This window comes from Nycticebus coucang, chromosome 18, assembly GCF_027406575.1.
Source record: "Nycticebus coucang isolate mNycCou1 chromosome 18, mNycCou1.pri, whole genome shotgun sequence".
Classification (NCBI taxonomy): Eukaryota; Metazoa; Chordata; class Mammalia; order Primates; family Lorisidae; genus Nycticebus; species Nycticebus coucang.
In genome coordinates, this window is record NC_069797.1 from 57,102,975 (window position 1) to 57,108,520 (window position 5,546).

At 46.8% G+C, this 5,546-nt stretch overlaps 1 pseudogene; it reads right to left on the reverse strand.

The window, feature by feature from the left end:
• Window positions 1-464: 464 nt before the first annotated feature.
• Window positions 465-4,163, reverse strand: LOC128570513 (keratin, type I cuticular Ha1-like; annotated as a pseudogene).
• Between the last annotated feature and the right edge of the window lie 1,383 nt (window positions 4,164-5,546).

Below are 5,546 nucleotides of genomic sequence, written 5' to 3' on the forward strand. Positions count from 1 at the left end.
AGAGCCTCCTTCCAGCCCCCCTCCCCACTCCCCAGCTCACTTGTGCCTCCTCCATTAACATTTGGACACAAGCAGCTCTGGGAGACATTCAGATCAAGGGAAAAATTCCAGAATGGTCAAGAGGAGACAGGGACAGCAGCATTGCAACCATCCCACCCTCCTTCCCACCAGCCTGTCTGCCTCACCCGTGGGTCCAAGGCGCCAGGCCAGCCATCTGCTCAGGCATGAAATGGCTCTTATACCCAAGAGTCAGACCATTTATGGCCATCTTTCAAGTGGCTTTTTATAGAGTATGAGAGTGATGAGCACATTGAAACAAATGAATATCAATGAGAACAGCATCTACTTTGCCAGGGAAATCACGTTTATTAGAAGGTTAAAAGGGAGGGCCGTTGGCTGGCACAGCAGAGAAATATCTGGACAGGCCAAGGTAGGAGCAGACTCTGGGAAGGCAAGGGCGAGGCTGGAGGCTTCAGGGGTGTTTCTCTACTGCCTTAGAGGGGCCAGTCCAGCATACTGTGTATTCATTGTCATTGAATGAGCTCAGCCTGGTGCAAGCTCGGTAGCTCTGGACCCACATCCTCCCACATCTGGCTTCCCCTGGGTTCTAACGCACGAAGGATTGCAGGGTCCACAGCAGGGACATGGGGCACAGGGAATGAAGGGGGCAGGAGGTACAGGGGGTACAGGGACTGTGGATGAGAGACCGGATCGGCTTGCCGCACGCATTGGTTGTAGCACAAGGGTTGCAGGGCAGCCTGGAGACAAAAGAATAATGTAAAAAGTGAGTGGAGGCAGATTCAAAACCATTTACAAGAGAGACCAAAGGAGTGCAAAGCACACCAGGACTTGGCCCCACCTAGAGAAGGTGCAGGCTCCCACCTACACAGCTAAATGCCATCACTAATGGCCTCCCAGTCATAGGGTGCCAAGGTGCTAGACAAAGACTCTGAAACCCTGACTTCTCTCAGAACTGGCCATTCCTAGCTGGTGACCTTGAGCAAGGTTACCTTCTCCAAGCCCAGTTCCTTCACCTCAACTATAAGGGAAATAGTCATCCAGGCTACCTAGTGATAATTATTAACATGAAGCTAAATAAGGCACCCCCTTATGTGTGTAGAGGTGCGCCCCCTCCACAATGCAGGATTATAAAAACTAAGGCATTAACTGCATAGCATGAGATCATACATATCAGCCCAGTAGAATGCACTGTACAGACTTGGCTGTAGAGTTTATATATCAAATAATTCTTGCTAGCAAACCATTTTTGGCTTGAAATGATACCCATGTTATATTTTACGAGTTCTGTTGAGCATCTCTAGAATGAAAGCAAATTTCCTTGGCAAGCTATACAACCTTAGCACAGTGCCCAACTGAGCAGAACACTCACGTGTGCAGCATCCTCAGACACCTACCCTGTTTCCCCGAAAATAAGACATCCTCCGAAAATAAGACCTACTTACAGGAAAGATAAGACGTCCCCTGAAAATAAGACCTAGCGCATCTTTGGGAGCACACCTTAAAATAAGGAAACAGGGTAGCTAGGTACTCACTTGCAGTCTTCACTCTCCAGCAGGCCCCGGTATGTCTTGATCTCATACTCCAGCTGGGCCCGCACGTCCAGCAGCACCTGGTACTCCTGGTTCTGCCACTCCAGGTCACAGCGGATCTCCGCCAGCTGGGCCTCCACATTGGTCACCATGCACTGCACCTGGGCCAGCTGGGAGCTGTAGCAGGCTTCACTCTCTGTCAGCATGTTTTCCAAGGAGTTTTCTGGTGATAAACAGGGGACCAAATACCATATAGCTGCTCCTTGGGGTTTCTCCATGGGGTTCCAAAGAAGTCCCAAGATCTCAAAGCTAAGAAGACTGTGTGCCCCAGAGGCCATACCCATGACCCCACCTCTCCATGACCCCACCTCCCCAACTTCCCCCTGTTCTCCAGCAGGTCTGAGCCACACTCACCAGGTTGTGCTGGGCCTCCAGCTCAATCTCCAGGGTATTGACTGTGCATCTCAGCTTGATGATCTCTGCCTGGCAGGACTACAACTTCTCTAAGCTGGACACCATCTGCTTGTTCAGCTCCTCCTCCACCAAGGGGAAGAGACAGGATTAGACTCTGCCTCAAGGGCCCTGGGGCTTCTTGGGGGCTGAATGGCCACATGCTTAGATGCCCACCTGCCTGGTGAACAATTCCTCCACTTCCCTGCAGTTGGTGTCCACCAGAGTCTTGTATTGACTCCTGGTCTTGTTCAGAACCTGGTTCAGGTCCACAGTGGCAGCAGCATCCACCTCCACATTGAGGCGGTCTCCAAGCTGGGCGCTCAGACAGTTGACTTCCTGATGGAGAAAGGGGAAAGAATGACCCACAGCAGTGGATCTGCTATCTTCCTGCTCTAAGAAAGTGTGCACAACCCTGCAAAAAAAGCACTGAAATATACATACATCCTGATCATTCCCAAAGATTAACACATTTCACAGAGTACCAGTAAACCTGAATAGGGATCACATCAATACCTTTCCCAAAAAAGCTGAAATGTCACATTTCCCATAAGATTAAGGTACAATTTGGCAGGTACAAGTCCTACCTTACATCTCATCACATCCCACATTCCTGAGGTACTGTGTGTCCCCAGCCATCCTCAGATATGCCCTACTCAGCCGCTCCTGTGCCTTTGCTCAGCCCCTCCCCCAGCTGAAACACCCAAGGACTGAAAGACTTCTCCTAGCAGCTGAGCTGAGCCCACCTCCTCTCTGGCAGCTGGCTCACTTCTAGAGCAAGCTGCTGGTCCATCTCACCTGCTGCTTATTCCCTGCCTTCTTTGTGTCACTGTGTGTACATGGCTGTCTCTCCACACCACACTGTGAACTCTTGAAAGGGAGAGATTGTGTCTTATTTCTCTTTTTTCCTCCATCTCCACCCTCAAATTCAGGACTTCACAGTGACCAGCAATGAGCTGAGTCCCACCCCTGCCAAACCTTCTCCAGTTGCTTGACAGTTAGCGGATCACCCACTCCTTCACCTGGGTCTAGCATTGTCCTTCTCTGAGCCAACCTTGACTTCTGCAGAGAAGGGCCCAGGCCAAGCAACCACACAGTGACGGCCTCCTGACTGCCCATGCCACACTCAACTCAGAAGATTGTGTGTCTCTGGTTCTTCTCACCTCCTTATGGTTCTTCTTGAGGCAGAGAAGCTCCTCCCTCAGGGACTCCACCTGGGCCTCCAGGTCAGACTTGCACAGAGTCAGCTGGTCCAGGACCCCCACAGGCCATTGATGTCTGACTCCACCAGCTGCTACAGGGACAGCTCCATCTCATACCTGAACACAGATCAGAGGATGAGCCAGGAAATAAGCCCCTCCTTCCTCTCCTGTATCTTGCTAGGATCTTTTGGAATTTATACTGTTTTCTGCCTTGTTTCTTCCCTATGTTTCTCTCAAGGTATGCCCAGACAGGTTGGAGAGGTCCCCTATCTCACCTAACACCACACGAACACATGACATGTCTCTCACTCTGCTCTCAATTTTGTTGTTTAAAATACTACAAACTAATCCATTCCCCCAAAAAGAACTCATTTCAATCTCTGAACTTAAGAAGCTCTTCCAGAAAGAATAGTATAGACTGAAGAGTCGACAGTACGTGGGTGTAGACCCCTGTTTGAAAGTGGTGTTATGCAGTCTGCCTTAAGAGGAGAAATAAGAAAGGACAAGTGAATCCTTCTTCCCTTCTAGGCAACATGATGCCCATGTGCCCATGAAGTAGCCACAGGGACCTTGGTCTTCCAGATCAAAAAGTCTTCTGGATCAACATACTTGGTTCTGAAGTCATCACAGGCCAGTGTTGCATTGCCAATCTTGACCACCTGGCATTCTCAGACTTGACATACAGAATCTGAAAAGAAATTTCTGTTGTGAGGGGCCCTTGAACTTGAGAATGTCATATTGTTCAAAGAAAGCCACCTGCTCTTGGGCCCCTACATGGCCCATCCCTCACCTTCTGCTGGAGGTCCTCGATGGTGCAGAAGTAGGACTGGTAGTTGGCGCACACCAAGAGCTCCTGCACCTGGCTGTGCTCCTGGATGCAGCTCTCCAGCTCTGTGTTCTCCTGCTCCAGCAGGCGCACCTTCTCCAGGTAGCTGGCCAGGCAGTCATTCAGGGACTGCATGATCTACTTCTCGTTATCACTGAAGATAATAAGAGGGACTCTAAAATCAAGGGATTTTCATTTTCTTTCTCAATTTTGAGGTTAATCTGTACCTGATGAGTGATTTTTCTCTTGCTGCTTTCAAAATTCTCTCTTTGATTTCTAACACTTTAATTATAATGTATATCACTGTTAATTTCTTTCTGTTTATCTTATTTGGGATTCACTGGGTTTGGACACTTGGATGTTTATTTTCTTTCTCAGTTTTGAGAGTTTGGGTCCACTGATTCTTTGAATAAGATTTGTGCCATTTCTCTCTCTTCTCTCCTTCTGAGCCTTCCATAATATGTATAGCAGTCTGCTTAATGATATCCCATTGTCATTAGTCTCTTCAGCATTATTTACTCCTTTTTACTCCTTTTTTCCTTTTGATCTTCTGACTGGATAATTTCCAAGGGCAAGTCTTTGAGTTCACTGATGTTGTCCTCTGCTTGATTTATTGTTCTATTGATCAGTTATTGTATTGTATTCTATAGTTCAGTTATTGTATTTTTCACCATGATTTGTTTGATACCTTTTTTGATTTTATATCTCCTTGTTGAAATACTCACTTTGTATATTGTTCACCTGACATCACAGTGGGGGAGGGGAGTGTCCAACATTTTTTTTCTTTCTCTGCTATACAATGCAAGAATAAATGTTGTCTTGGCCACACATTAAATACATAGATACTGTGTATTTAATCAGAAAGCTGATTATCAAAAAAGGAAAAATTGTCTGTACCACTTTTTGTGATATCTGACACCACAGATAAGCAAAGAAAGTTCTCACAAAATCAGCATGTGGCCCACAGGCCACAGAACAAACACCCCCATTAGAGCATCTTTATGATGATCATTTTGAATTCTCCTTCAGGTAAATTATACAGCTCTATTTCTCTAAAGGATAATTTTGTAGGGAATAGTTGACAAGAGCGATAGTCCAGTTGGAAATGTTAAGCATAAATATAAAGCATAATACCTCAGATTCACCAAGAACATAAAACCCAGAATGAGGTGCTCAGAGCTATCTTTGTATGCATGGTGACTTTATCTGAAAGGCTCTCCACATTACTCATACGTATTATTTCATACCTTTCTTTGGGACATATTCCTCTGTTTCTTCATTTTCCATGACTCTGTACTGGTATCTATGTATGAGACAAAAAAGTCACCTTTTCCTTTCTTCGTGGACTGGCCTCCTATATGAATACACCCTCACCAATCTCTCTAGCCAGAGATTCTAGAGGCTGTCAACTCTCTGCGCTAATCTAAAACATATTTGTTCTTTGCAGCCTCCAAGCATCTTGAGTATGCCAGGTTCCACCATCCCTCAGGCAGTCCCCAGAAAATTCAGGATATTGGA